General features: G+C 35.7%; 1 long non-coding RNA gene across 1 annotated transcript in view; it reads right to left on the reverse strand.

The window, feature by feature from the left end:
* Positions 1–503: 503 nt before the first annotated feature.
* LOC122216850 overlaps positions 504–15,255 on the reverse strand; it is a 97,465-nt gene continuing 82,713 nt past the window's right edge. Inside the window, exon 4 of the long non-coding RNA XR_006201155.1 lies at positions 504–762. This is a non-coding gene — a long non-coding RNA (uncharacterized LOC122216850). The remainder of the gene's footprint in view (positions 763–15,255) is intronic.

Here is a 15,255-nt window from a genome sequence, read left to right on the forward strand (position 1 = left end):
CTGTGAGTTTGAGCCCCGCGTCGGGCTCTGTGCTGACCGCTCAGAACCTGCAGCCTATTTCAGACTCTGTGTCTCCCTCTCTCTCTGCCCCTCCCCTGTTCATGCTCTGTCTCCCTCTGTCTCAAAAATAAATAAACGTTAAAAAAAATAAAACTTTTCTCTAGATCTCTATAAAATAGCTAATAATCAATGATGTTGTTTGCTACTTCTGGACATATGTAAGCACATGGTATGCTTTCTTAAAGTTGCAACAACCTGATAATAATTACTTTTCTGAGAAAATCATATTCATATAAACCCACTCAAATGTTAACATAATCCACAATAACAGTCACCTTTTGGATAGCTGGGAGACACTATTTCAAGTTCAGCTATTTCTGATCCAAATCCCTACAGAATTGCGTGCAGAGAGTAGTAAGGGGAATGCTAGCTCCTGTAACAACAACAACAAAATCTGTACAATAACAGTTTATTTAATGCTCAGGGAATAGTCCTGGATGAGGGACAGTCCATGGGAAAGTTATCTTTTATATATTGTTTAGGGAACCATTTTGGAAGAGACCCTCATCTTCAGCACTTGGCTTCCAAGACTGTTGTAGTTGACTTAATTTCTGGTATCTGGAAGAAGAAAATAGCATGGGAGAGTATGCAGGAGGGTTTTATGGGCCACGCCTGGAAGTGGAATATGTCACTTGCACTCAAATTTCACTGGCCAGAACTCTATCAGCAAAGGAGACTGAGAAATATAGTCTCAGTTTTTTCCTGCATAGGAAAAAACACAAAAACAGATTTTGGAGAACAGTTTTTAGCCTCTGCCACAACCTGCATGATTGATTCAGAGCATTGTGGACAAAGTAATGTAACCTCATTTAAATTTTTTTTTTTAATGTTTATTTACTTTTGAGAGAGAGAGAGAGACAGAGCATGAGTGGGTAAGGGGCAGAGAGAGAGGGAGAGAATCCCAAACAGGCTTCAGGCTCTGAGCTGTCAGCATAGAGCCCAACGCGCCACTTGAACTCATGGACGACAAGATCATGACTGAGTCGAAGTCGGACGCTTAACTGACTGAGCCACCCAGGCACCCCTTAAACTTTTAATGTAAAATAAAGGTACCTGTGTTTCCTATCTATTTTCTGTAAATTATTATCTACATTGGGCAAATTGATTCATAGTCCAAACTGAAGTTAAGGTTGTATTAGAGACGATGCTTACTTAAATATCTCATTTATTTATTTGAAAATATATTCAAAATTAAACTTTTTCCAGGAATACTGATTTAAAAATTAAATTAACCATGACTGAATGCATAGCTTTGAGACAATAGCTTAGGACTTATTTCACCAACCCTTCCAATACTAATTATTCTCTAATTGATCTGAACCATAAGACAGTAATTGGTCACTAGTACGCCGACACTTATCATTAGTCACCTCTTAGAGATCAGTTTTTGTTTCACGCTACAGGTTTTTAAATCGAGTAGCATCAGAAATGATGTGAAATGGCACAACAATCCCTAATTAATAAAATATGAAACCAATAAGGTAACTATTCCCTTGTTAAAAATATCACAGATGATTACGATATGGTTTTGTCAAGTAGATTGTTACATGAATCGTGTCTCCAATGGCGTTGCTAAAAAGCAAATCCTTATCTTTAGCAAATGCATGAAGACGACAGACATACTTTGGGAGTCATGGAAACTGACTTGTTGCCAAAACCTGGGTGTCACCATGATCCACTAACCTGTTCTGTAACATTAATGAGTGACCTGTCACTAACCACAATGATGAATAGGGAGTTTATGGTTTAGTGAAGGAACACATACATGCAAGACCTCTACCCTCCCCCACTGCAGTGGTAGTACCATGAGTTTCATAGCAAAGGGAAAACTAAGTGGAAGTGTGCTGCTTAAACTTATCAGCAGAATTAAAAATCAAAACATGAACAGATGCATTGGTGGGAATGACACCTAAGTTTGCCTGGAGAAAAACAAAACAAAACGTTGAAGTCCTGGGCCTGTGAAAACTCAGAAATATCCTGTTATAATTCTAAGTTTACCAACCAAGCCAAGTGTGTACTGATTAAGGTAAAAATTGGATATTCATCACAGGCAGAAACAATTTTTAAGGTCCTAAATTATAATTTCTAGGTAAAATTACAAAAGGTATTTCTATTGTTCACACAGCTCTGCTACACTTCCCATCCCTCTCCCTAACCATACGTGTTAGGGTCTGCAGAGAAGAGTTCTCTATGATCCAGAATCCAACTCACCTAATCATTGGCAATAGTCATAGAGGTTAAGAGTGGTCTGACTGCAGAAATACTCATGGACTATAACTAAGCTTGTAATAAGAGTAGCTTTATTATTATTCATATTATCCTTAATATCTTAGGGTTAACAGATAATCAGTGACGGTTTAAGACTACTGCTTTTCCTCACTCCTTGCTCTCCACATGGCACTCTCCAGGCCAATTTTTTCAGCTAACATCTCATATTCCATAATTTCTTTTGCTATTACATCTCATCAGAACTTATCTGTTTTATATATCTTATAGCTTGACACTCATGAGATAACCACAGTAGTATTGTTGTATACCTTAGGAAACACAAAATTTTAATGTCCCAAAGTGACTCCACTAGTAGAGATCTTAGAAAACATGGATTACTGCTGGTTAAAATAACTGTGGAAGGAGACCATTTTAGTGCCTTGAGACATGTTTAAGATGGCCCCTTGTGATCCCCACCTGCTGGTATTCATACTGGTGTGTAATTCCTTTCCCTTGAGAGTTGACTGAAATTAGTAAACTCGATTCTAACTCATGGAATATGGAAAAACAGATGGAACGTTGCTTATGTGATTAGGTTATAAAAGTGTGATTTCCAACTTGCTGGCATATTTTCTCTTTGGCCTTCGTGGATTGCAAGTTTTGATGGAGATGCTACCATGGAGGAGAAGCTCACATGGCAAGGAACGGAGGGTGGCTTCTGGACAGCAGCCAGTATGGAACTATGGCCTCAGTTTGACAACCCACAGAAACTGAACGCTGCCAAAAACCCACTGAGTGAGTGTGGAGGAGAATCCTTCAGTAGTTGGGCCTTCAGATGAAACCACAGACCCTGGGCCAACATTTCGACTGCAGCTCTCAGAGAGACCAAGAAGAGGACACAGATAAGTCATGCACATATTCTTGACACACAGAAACAGTGAGGTGATAAATGTATGTTGTTTTAAGCTGCTAAAATTGGGGACAATTTATTGTTTAGCAATTGATACCTAATATCTGCCTCAAATTGTGTCATTTGCATACTTTGCTTACTTGGAAGTGATCTCCTAAAAGTGGGAACTGTATCATTTTGATTTGGGTTTGGTAATTGACACCTAACAGTAATATTTGTGAATTAAGTGAATAAACAAAAGTAATTGTGTATGTGAAATCTCTGGTCTTCAGTCCTGTGAGCTGTGCCGCTTAGAACAAAAGTACATACTTGGAGTCTTTCTTTGTTTGGCAGGGAAGGGTATCAGTGATTCCATTACACTGCTAAAACTGAAGGGAAACGGCCATGTGACCTGATGTGTCTTTGCACCAGTTCTTACCAGTGGCCACTCCCAGATTCCCTGAGAAGATGTTCCGCATATCAGTATCATTACAGACTTCCCACACATGGATATTTTTCACTTTTTAGCTTTTATAGATTTAACTTTCTTTTACAGATCACTATATTTTAGAATTCAGAAGCACATTATACGATTGTATATATCACTGTTGTTTCTGCTTAATTATATATTAATTATAAAGCTTTATTATTCCATAAATGCACTATATTTTGCTTTATAGCAAAAGAAGAGCTATAATATACAAATGCACAATAAATTTTGCAACGTAAAAATTGGAATATATGCTTGTGTTACTTCACGTTTATTATTAAGCAGTTAAATTATAAGGCCCACTCCACCGATTTTGATAGAATGCCCAGATTGATAATAATGAATAATAATGACAAAAATCAATTGCAAGAGTTTATGGCTTGCCAAACAATGAAAGCTCTTGATATTTTGAAAAAAGACTACACAGGAATAAAGCAAATTCAAACTTATGTGTTTGCTTTCAGCATGAAAAATAAGAATTAGAAAAATTTGGAGGTGGAGTAATCTAGAGGTTCTGCCTCTGTCTGAGATTAATGTTTATTCAGCAATAAACCACTTTATTGTAAACCATATGTCTGGAGGAATTTAGAGATTCGCTGATTTTCCATGCAATGTCTTGATATATGGGCATTGTAAATTTCTGAGGACTTCTATTAGTCAGTAGCAGTTTGCAATTGTTTTGAAATACTTTATGAACAAAGAGAATTAAAAAAAATAAACAGAACACAGGAGTAAAATAGCCAATAATTGTTGGCAATCAAGAAATTGACTTTTCTAAAGTAGTTATCATCTAGGATAGATAAGAAATGCAGGCTGCAGCCAGGATGGAATAGTACCTTGTCCAGGAAAGTAATGGTTATTATCAATATTTGTCTCATAAACTATAGGCCAAAATCCCACTGCTTAATTGGGAAGTCTAATCCAATTGGTTGTTACCTCCTAATTAAGGCAATAGATAAGCATCATCTTAAACTGGAAAGGTCACTGAAGAATATTGCAGTGTTTAGATTGAGAGATGTTTGTCTCTTCTTGGTTCCTTACCTTGATTTCTAGGCCTACACTGTGAATCAATACATGTTTGTTGATTACATGGGTGACAAAGTAATGGAAAAAGGCAAAGTAAAGGGGTGGGTAGAAATAATTACATAGATGTCTCAATAACATCCCATGTGTGCCCAACATAGAAAGTTATTCAGTTTTAGATGACATTAGTCATATTACTTCTCGTGAGTATTCTGTGCGTGAAGACATAGGAGGAGGTTTTTCCTCGTCTAGTGCAGCATCAACGTGCAATTCTTCCGTTTACATGTACTCGTCTCACAGCCCCATGCTAGTTATTCATAAGGTCTCTATTAACTTCATATGAACTGCCATGTGGTTCCTAAACTAAATGAAAAATACTTTCATCTTTCTCATTTCTAGGACTACAAACTTCCAACTCGCCATGTTTCTCTCAGGAAATATTCACAGTATTCATAGTTAGCATTTTAAAAGAATAGCACAGCACCTCGAGACTTTCAATCAATACTTTTTAGTTATAAAGTTTCCAAGAATGAAATCCTTCACAAATAGAAAACGTTTTCAGGATATTATACCAAGTTACACGAATATAAATTTCACGGTTGAATCCTAGCAGTGGAAGGGACCTCAGAAAGTATCCAACTAAACTCCCTCATGTTTTAGAGAAAGAAACTAAACCTCAGTAATATAAAGTGTATTTCCTAAGGTCACATTGCCAGCTAAAAAGCTAATGCATTTAAAATGAAAATCTAAAATGCTGCCTTTTTTTTTGGCTTATTTATTGTTATGTCATTTTTAACAATTTCCTGCCTGTTTGTCTATACAAGCATTTTATAACAAGGACATATTAAACAAAATATTAAAGCAGAAAAGAGTAAAAACAAAAATAAATTTAAATAAGAACAGAAAGTTAAAATCCACCTCCCCCCCCCCGCCAAAAAAAAAAAAAAAAAACCCAATACCGAAACAAACCACAAAACCAACAATAATAACAAAATGCCAGCTATAGAGGCTTATGTTGTAGCTACCATTTGGGTCTAATGTTTACATTTATATAATCTCAAAGTCTCTGATCTCACCAGCTTGTGACTAAAAAAAAAAACAAAAACAACGCCACATTGACTTTTAACATCCAGGTTATGATAGTAGGAGGCGCCACTAGCCCTAATTTTAGGAATTACGTCCACTCAGAGTGATCCTCAACTGTTTCTTGGAGATCTCCAGACTGCTTCGCGTTTGCCTGGGAACACTTCCTCCAAGCTCTCCGTTCCCCTCCCCTCACCAAACCCCAGACTGCTGTCTCAGCTGCTGTGACCCTGGGATGTCTTTCCCCTTCCTACAGCAGCTGTGGGTTTTCTGCTATTCCATCTGGACACTGGGACCTGTTTTACCTGAACTGCCCACAGTGCAACTTGAACTAGATGAAGACTTTAAACAATGGCTTCTCAAGTTCTTGGATAACAAAAGGGAATGAAATGCAAAGAATAATATACGGCTCTTAAGAAGGCTCAGAACTATCACAGAAACCCCTTATTGACCCACTTTCAGCCTTAATCCTGTCCTGCCTCATTTGCAGTGATCAGAGCAGCTCCTATGCACCATTGGAAATGTTCTAGGGATTTCTGTGCCTTAGAATCTAAAAGTCAGGTCAAAAGAGACTCATAAGCAAGCCCCCAAAGAGAAGGAAGCTTTTCTCACCTTCGGGTAAAGACTGCTTTCCAAGTTCTCATCCCTTCCCCCCGTGTTGACACTTTTTTCAGTCCTGAGGATGGGGCCTCTCCTCAGGCACAGGATGTCACCTTTCCTAATGGCAACAATGTGGCTAATGTACAATAGTCTTTGTTAGTGTAGTTTTCAAGTTGGGTTGACTAAGGGTTATTACCACATGGGGGACGTTACATGCCTGGACAGCGTAGGGCAATATCAGCCTCAGCATAATTTCATTTTGTAGTCTCTTTTAATGATTCAGAAGTGTTACAATTTAATCATACCCAGGGTACCTTTCTCAGATTCCTTGCGGCCAAAGTAAAATTGTATTTACATAATTGTGATCAGAAGAAAAAGTGTATTAGTGTTTTTACAGGAATGAATAAGCTACCTCATTAGGTGCATGCATTACTACTCTTGGATTTAAAGACAGGAGAGCAAAAGCTTCCTGCCAAAACCCACTACAAAGAAAAATGAAGCTAATAATAGGTACCAGAAAAAACACTTTATTAAATAAATTCTTTAGTCGAGTAAGGTAAAATAATTTTTGGTTTGAAGGCCCAGAATATTTTCTTAATTTTCTAGGTTACTATTGGCACAACCAGTCCATGCACTGATAGCTGATGTACCTAAGCCTTCAGTAGGAATTTCCTGGACCATACTTTGACCACATTAGGGAGGCTCGGTGGACATAGCTGCTGGGGATTCCTGCCTTGTACTGAGGATTGGGTTAGAAGCTTCACAAGTCTACACAAGCATTGTAGAAGTTATCTGAGGTAGCTTCTGGTATTAAAAACGTATAATTTGGGGATTATAAGTTATAGATTAGTGACATCTTACCTATATCAGTGGGCCTGGAGTCAATCTAGTATCTGCTCAACATACAGAAGTCAAAGCATTTGACTGGGGCGACATGACAGTCAACAGTTACCATGCTTTTCAATTTAATGTTAATATCCCTACTTAAAAATTTCTCCATGGTCACTTTCTTCACAACTACCCACTCAGAAAGCTATCAAAGTACCATTATCATTTGGCATTTGTAATCAAGCATTATGTTTTTGTCAAAGTGATATTTTTCATTGGCTTTGTTTTCTTCATGATGCTTGTAGCAGACTAAGCATTTGGACTGATTGACTCTGCATGTTGACAGTCATAAATAAAACCCAACTGACAAGTGAGGGAGCTCTGGCATTTACAATGACAAGGTTAAGTTTTGCTTGTGACCCTTTCCACTTTTCATACAAATAAAATTTTCATACAGAAAATTGGGGGATAATTGAGAATTTATATTTTGTAATAAACATATAGTCCTGCCAAACATTTGTTTTATACTGCATCAATCCACATGTTTAGTCAACTAGAACGATACCATTCTCATATTAAATTGTACATTTAAGATGTTTAGGAATTATTTTACACCTCCATTTATGTTTTTTTTCCCCATGAAACCAAGACTCTGCCTATATAAAGAAACTTTTAGCAAGTTTCTAGGTAATCCAAATTGAACTGAAGCTCCTGAAAATTTTTTCTACTTGAAGTATTGTTTACATTTTGAGAATTAGTTGAGTATCTATTCAATTTTGTTTGTGTTTGTGTATATACTATGCATCATTTCTTTCATGTTATCTTGGGAGGAATTTGATGCAATCATTAAAATATTTTTTTTAAATTTTTTTTTTTAACGTTTATTTATTTTTGAGACAGAGAGAGACAGAGTATGAACGGGGGAGGGTCAGAGAGAGAGGGAGACACAGAATCTGAAACAGGCTCCAGGCTCTGAGCAGTCAGCACAGAGCCCGACGGGGGGCTCGAACTCACATACCGCGAGATCGTGACCTGAGCCGAAGTCGGACGCTCAACCGACTGAGCCACCCAGGCGCCCCTAAAATATTTTTAATGAGTCTTTTTTTTAAGTGTAAAATATGTAACAGAAATGGACAAATCATAGAATTTACAGTGTGCTGAATGATCAGCAATGATCACACAGGCAACCAACAACCAAATGAAGAAACAGAAATCCCTTAGCCCCTCTTGCTGTCACTATACCTCATTCTTCCCCACTGGCAACCATTATTCTGATTTCTATCACCATAGATTAGTTTTGATTGTTTCAGAACTTCATGCCAATGGAATATAACAAAATGCCTTTTAGTCTGGCTGCTTTTCTTTTCTTCTTGTTTATTTATTTCTTTAAAAATTAAAAAAATGTTTTTGAGACAGAGGGAGACAGAGCGTGAGTGGAGGGAGGGGCAGAGAGAGAGGGAGACACAGAATCTGAAACAGCTCCAGGCTCTGAGCTGTCAGCACAGAGCCTGACTTGGGGCTGGGACCTACAAGCTGCGAGATCATGACCTGAGATGAAGTCAGACGCTTAACCAACTAAGCCACCCAGGCGCCCCAGTGTTCGTTTATTTTTGAGAGAGAGAAACAGAGGGCAAGCTGGAGAGGGGCAGAGAGAGAGGGAAGCAGTCTCAGGCTCTAAGCTCTCATAGCACAGAGCCCGATGAGGGGCTCAAACTCCAGAGCCATGAGATCATGACCTGAACCAACGTTGGAAGCTTAACCGACTGAGCCATCTCGGAGCCTCACGACTGCTTTTCTTAATGTTTTTTTTTTTGAGGTTCATCTTTGGCAGTTGTTCATTTTCATTAGTGAATAGTATTCTGTGTATGTGTATAGAAAAATTTATTTAGCAATCCTACTGTTGATGGGCTTTTCAGTGGGCTTTTCCCCAATTTTTGATTAGTGAAAATAATGCTGTTAGGAACAATTTTTTGCACGTCTTTTCGTTCACATTAGTGCATAACTCAGTTGAATGTATGCCCCAGAACTGGAACCCAGTGAAATGTAAAAATGAATATTTTGCTTTGGTAAACAATGCTAAACAGTTTTCCACAGTACTATAAATAATAATCTCTTCTCTAGCAGTGTATGAGGTGTATGAGATCTAGATCCACAACACCCTAGACAACACTTGGTAAATATAAATATAAATATAAATATAAATATAAATATAAATATAAGCATAGTTTTAGTTATTCTGGTAATGGTATTTTGTTGTGGCATTGGTTGACATTTTGTTGACTGTATTAATCAGGGTTTTCCAGAGAAACAGAACCATCTGGATATGGATCGGGGTGGGGAAGGGAGAGGAGGAGAGGGGGAGAGAGAGAGGGAGAGGGAGAGATTTATTATGAGAATTGGCTCATTTGATTACGGAGACCAAGAAGTCCCAATTGCTGTCTGCTACCTACACAATCAGGAGCTCCAGTGTCTGAGGGCCAAAAGGGTTGGATGTCCAACCTCAAGAAGAGAGTGAGTTTACCTCAGTGGATTGAATGATGCCTTTCCACATTGGTAAAGGCAAATCTTCTTTACTCAGTTGACTTATCTGAATGCTTACTTCTGGAAATGCGTTCACAGACACAGACAGAAATGATGTTTTACCAGCTATCTGGTAATCTCTTAGCCTAGGGCATCCCTTAGCCTAGTCAAGTTGACACATAAAATTAACCATCACACTGATTTCCAATTAAGTTGAGGATCTCTCCATAAGTTTGTTAGAAGTTTGCCCAAGGCAGATCCTGTTTTTATTGGTCATCTTGGTAAAATAATCAATAGCTCCCTCTTTCACTTCCAAGAAAGTATTGCCGATTTGTCATCTGGATATCCTTTTGACTAACCAGTTGATGATTTTGCTCAATTTTGTATAAATTTGTTTTATATTTTTCTTATAATTTGTGGGAATTATTTATTCTGGAAATAATATTCTGTTTCTGGAAATAAATTCTTCATTCGTTACATTGATTGTATGTATCTTTTTCTGCTTTGTGGCTTGCTTTTTCATTTAGAGGCATCTTCTGGCAAATAGGTGTTCTTAATTTTAATGCAATTCAAATTTTTATGAATAGTGATATTCTGCTTTAGCCTAATCCATAGAACTAAGATATTTTCTAGTTTTCTTCTCCTTTCACATTGTGGTTCTGTACACTTCTGTTTATGGTGAGGAAGAAGTCAAGATTAACTTTTTTCCACACAGACTTCCAATTTATGTCTATTTATTAAAATATTGACTTTTCCCCACTAGTCTACAATACTATCACTGTTGTACATCAAGTATCCATATCTATGTTTGATTTGGGGCTCTCTATTCTGTCTTCATGGACTATTGGTAATCCTTTCACCAATAACCCACTGATTTCAATGCTTCAACTTTAAAATAACTTCTCATCAGTTGTGGAAGTCCTCCACCTTTTTTATTCAAGATTTTCTTAACTATATATATTACGTGTAATAAATTATATATAACTATATAATGTATAATAATATGTAAATATATTAACACATCAATACAGGTATTATTTATAAATTATGAAATTATAATCATAAATGGATATAATTAATTAAATTAACAAATATAATATATGAATTATATACTATATATGATTTATATCATGGCCATGCATAAATATTTATTAGAAGGTAATAGAAAGACACATAGTAAGTTGTATACAGATTATAACAGCAAAAATTTTAATGCTAAAAAACCCAATTTAATCCAATAAAAAGGAAATAATTTTTCAAAGTTTAATTCAAATGACAAATACATCATTATTAAAATAATGCTATATATGAATATTTAATGAAATTAATGGGTATATCTAATATTAACTCTAAAGTAGTATACAAAATAGTATAATCAATGTGATCCCAATTTTATAATATACATATTCTTCTTCATATATATATATATATATATGCACACACATCTTATATATATGTGTATATACTTATATACACTAAAAATCTGTTAGAAAAAATCGTAAAAATTGTATATATGGTTGTGTTTTAGGACTTTGGGCAATGCTAATTTCCATCTTTAAACTTGTATTTATTTTCCATATTCTCAGGAAAAAAATAATTTTATTGGAAAATAATTTTCTTTCTTTTTTTCTGGTTAAAATATATTTTATTTATTTATTTTTTTTATATGAAATTTATTGTCAAATTGGTTTCCAATGGAATGGGAAAAGATATTTGCAAATGACATATCGGACAAAGGGCTTGTATCCAAATTCTATAAAGAACTCACCAAACTCCACACCCAAAAAACAAATAATCCAGTGAAGAAATGGGCAGAAAACACGAACAGACACTTCTCTAAACAAGACATCCGGATGGCCAACAGGCACATGAAAAGATGCTCAACGTCACTCCTCATCAGGGAAATACAAATCAAAACCACACTCAGATACCACCTCGTGCCAGTCAGAATGGCTAAAATGAACAATCAGGAAACTATAGATGCTTGAGAGGATGTGGAGAAATGGAAAATAATTTTCTAAATGCAGGGCTATCCTTAACATTCATGTGTGCAATTACAGCCTGTATTTGTTTAAAAACTTTCTCCTCCCCTAGATTATTCATTCTGTGTGTGCAGGAACCATATCTGTTTTGTCCCCTGCTGTTCCCTCACTATCTCTGACAGCTGGAAAAACATGTAGAATATAGTAGAAACTCATCAAATACTTCTTCAAAGATGTTGGAGAAATCAATACAGCTATACTATGGAATGTTGGTCATCTAAATGTTTACTATAAGCTCCAAAATATGGTAAAAGCTTTGTTTGATACTCAAGAAGTATATGACAAAGACAAGACTGATATCAAAGGAACAAATGAAAAATGCTACAAAATTGTTTAGTTTAAAATTACAGGTAACCTGTGGATATTTACATAGTACCATGTTAGCATTAGTCTGTTTACTAATGTTTGGGGGCAAAAAAACTAAATGGATGCATTTTGAGGGAGATGCAAGGAATGTAATTTCCATGTAGGTCAAGAAAGCAGGCAGCCTGAATGGGCACAGCTGAGGGAGGGTCTCTGGCAGGCGGAGGGAAAAACACTTAAGAGTGAAAGTCCTGTTTCAGGAAGTTTGTCTTATTATTCAGGAAGTTCCCGGTGCATGGGGTAGAGCAAAGTCTTATGTAACTATTATAATGACAGGATTAATGACTATGAAAGGCACAAGTAATTCTCAGGACTAAATTCTCTTAGGACTCATGGGTCTACATTTTCTTGGTTTGAGCCATTAAAGAAAAAAATATTTCTGGGGAAATTAAACAACTTCTTTCATTATTTATGTTTATTTCAAACAAATGCAATTTGACAGAATGCTTTAAAAGAGAAGCCCCATAACTACCAGACTAGTTAATAAGTTCCATAATCATCCCTATAGGAGAGTCTACAGTCCATGAATGAGAAATTGTCATTTTTACAGACACATGAAATTTGAAACATTAAATCACAATTTTCTAGTCTATAATCATTAATCAATTGCTTAATTAATAAATAACCTTTTAAATGGTTTGGCCTTCACTAGTTAGAATCACTTATGCAAATGGGAAATATTAATGTCAAATTAGAGTTGATGTATAAGTAGTTATGAATAATTTGATAGATTATAACAATCCTTTTGTAATATTTTGAAGCACTTTTATTGCATTAAGCAGACTATAATTGCCAGAGTATTTGCATATTACTTTAGTTACTATGTAGACTATTTTAAAAATTGAGTATTTGTGTTCTCACTGTCCTTCTATTGGAATTGATGGGTGATATCTGATCTATTTGCCTTGCTTCCTAACATTCCACTGATTTTTATCACTTGGTTAGATATAAAATAAACCAAATTATTAGTATTTTTAAAACTACTTGGTATAGGAGAAGAAAATGTGCCCATGAAGTTGTCCACTTGGAACGTGATTTTTAGGAAGAAGCAAATAAGGCTGATATAAACTGTTTGCTAGAACTTACCACGTTACTCAGCTGGTATTCAAAGGCAGTAAATGTCAAGGTGCTACTCAAAGCAATGAACTTAATAACCATATATCAGGGATGACATTAGCTCTGAAAATATCACAGATAAAATGCACACTATGGCACTGTGTCTTTGCTTTTTTTAATTTCAAATGGAAGACCTACTAAAATCTATAAGCTGGGTCTATGATAGCCACTAACCTTACAAGATTCCTCTGTATTAATCCCACTAGGTTGTTGGAGCATTTATAACTTCTTGATGAAATGAAGTTGATAGATCCATTACATTTTTGGTAAAGGACAGGGTGAAATATAAATTCATTGTTAGATACCAGTATTTTTCTCAACAGTGAAAAAGCTTTCACAATTATTTCAGCTGTCAGAAAAAAATGAAGTGCTAACATTTCTTTTAATTTGTAAACTCTTCTGTAAGACAAATATAATTTAAGCTTGCGCAGAAAATGATGGATGTTGAAGGGGACATTGAATCTCCTCTACTTAAACAATTTGTATCCTTATTGTACCTTCTTATTTATAATCACTTTAAAACAACTGTAATTATCTTTCTTAAGATTGATACATTACAGCTACTTTTAAAATCATTCAACCTTTGTTACCAAGTAATTTTCTTAAAATTGGGTAATATATAAAATATGGGCTCAAGATACTGATTAGAAAAATAAAATTATTCTAATTATGGTTACTGGGTGTATAATGAGATGTTATATTGCTTCTTTGGTATTTACTGAGACTTCAGATGTTTTGTGATCTGTATACAGTATGTTATTAAGTAGCTCACATCTTGAATTATACTGACAGGCTTCAATAACTTTGTGTCTTTTTTGTCTGTTTGATATATAACTTTCTGAGAATGGTGTGTAAAATCTACAAGTCCAATTGTTGACTTAATGATGTCTCTCCACAGTCTGATTAATATACTTTGATACACTTTGAGCCAACATGGTTAGGTACATAGTTGTTCATGGTAGACATGGTAGGGAATCTGTTCTATTGTTCCTTCTATTATTATATTCATGTCTAATATTTTTTTTCTAACATGACATTTTTGCTTTAAAATCTGTTTTGTCAGATACTAAGATTTCTATTCTGTTCTTTTTGTGGCATATTAAAATTTACTATTACTTTTTTTTTTTTTTTTTGAGAGAGAGAGAGAGAGTGCATGAGCAAGTGGGGGAGGGACAGAGAGAGAGGGAGAGGGAATCTTAAGCAGACTCCACACCCAGAGCCCAACGTGGGACTCCATCTCATGACTGTGAGATCATGACTGGAGCTGAAATCAAGAGTCAGACACTTAGCTGATGGAGCCACCCAAGAGCCCCTGGGCGTATTAATTTAGTGTATCTTTTTTCCATCCTTTGATTCTCAGTTATTCTGTTATTAACAATCTTTTCATTTTAATTTTCTAAAGTTTATTTATTTTGAGAGACAGAGAAGGAGAGACAGACAGAGAGAGAGAGAGAGAGAGAGAGAGAGAATATTCTAAGTAGGCTCCACACTGCCAGTACAGAGCCTGACATGGGGCTCGAATTCATGAACTGTGGGATCATGACCTGAGCCAAAATCAAGAGTAAGATGCTTAACCTACTGAGCTACCCAGTGGCCCCTCTTAATTTTCTTTAATAAGAAAGCACTTTAGCATTCTTCCATGTCCCTCACTTTACTAGCCCCCAAACCCACCCCTCACATCATATTAATGTTCGTTCTGTATTGGCTTGGATACATTTTCCTTTGTTTCATCCTTCCTTTATTTATTTATACAACAATAAAAAACCCTCTACTTTCCATATATCTTACAACCTCTACTTAGCACATCTCTTATAATGTATCTTGAATAATTTCTCCAATTATTTGAGCATATCCTTCAATGTGTATCTTGGTATTTATTGTAAATACTTTTAAGAATTTGTATGTCTGAGAATATTTTTATAATAATTTTAAAATCAGTGGACTATTTAGCTTCAGAGAAAATTCTAGGCTAAGCGATTTTATTTCAAAACTGTAACATGTTATTTTCTGTTATCTTTCTGCATGCAGTATGT

Source organism: Panthera leo, chromosome B1 (genome assembly GCF_018350215.1).
Source record: "Panthera leo isolate Ple1 chromosome B1, P.leo_Ple1_pat1.1, whole genome shotgun sequence".
Lineage (NCBI taxonomy): Eukaryota > Metazoa > Chordata > Mammalia > Carnivora > Felidae > Panthera > Panthera leo.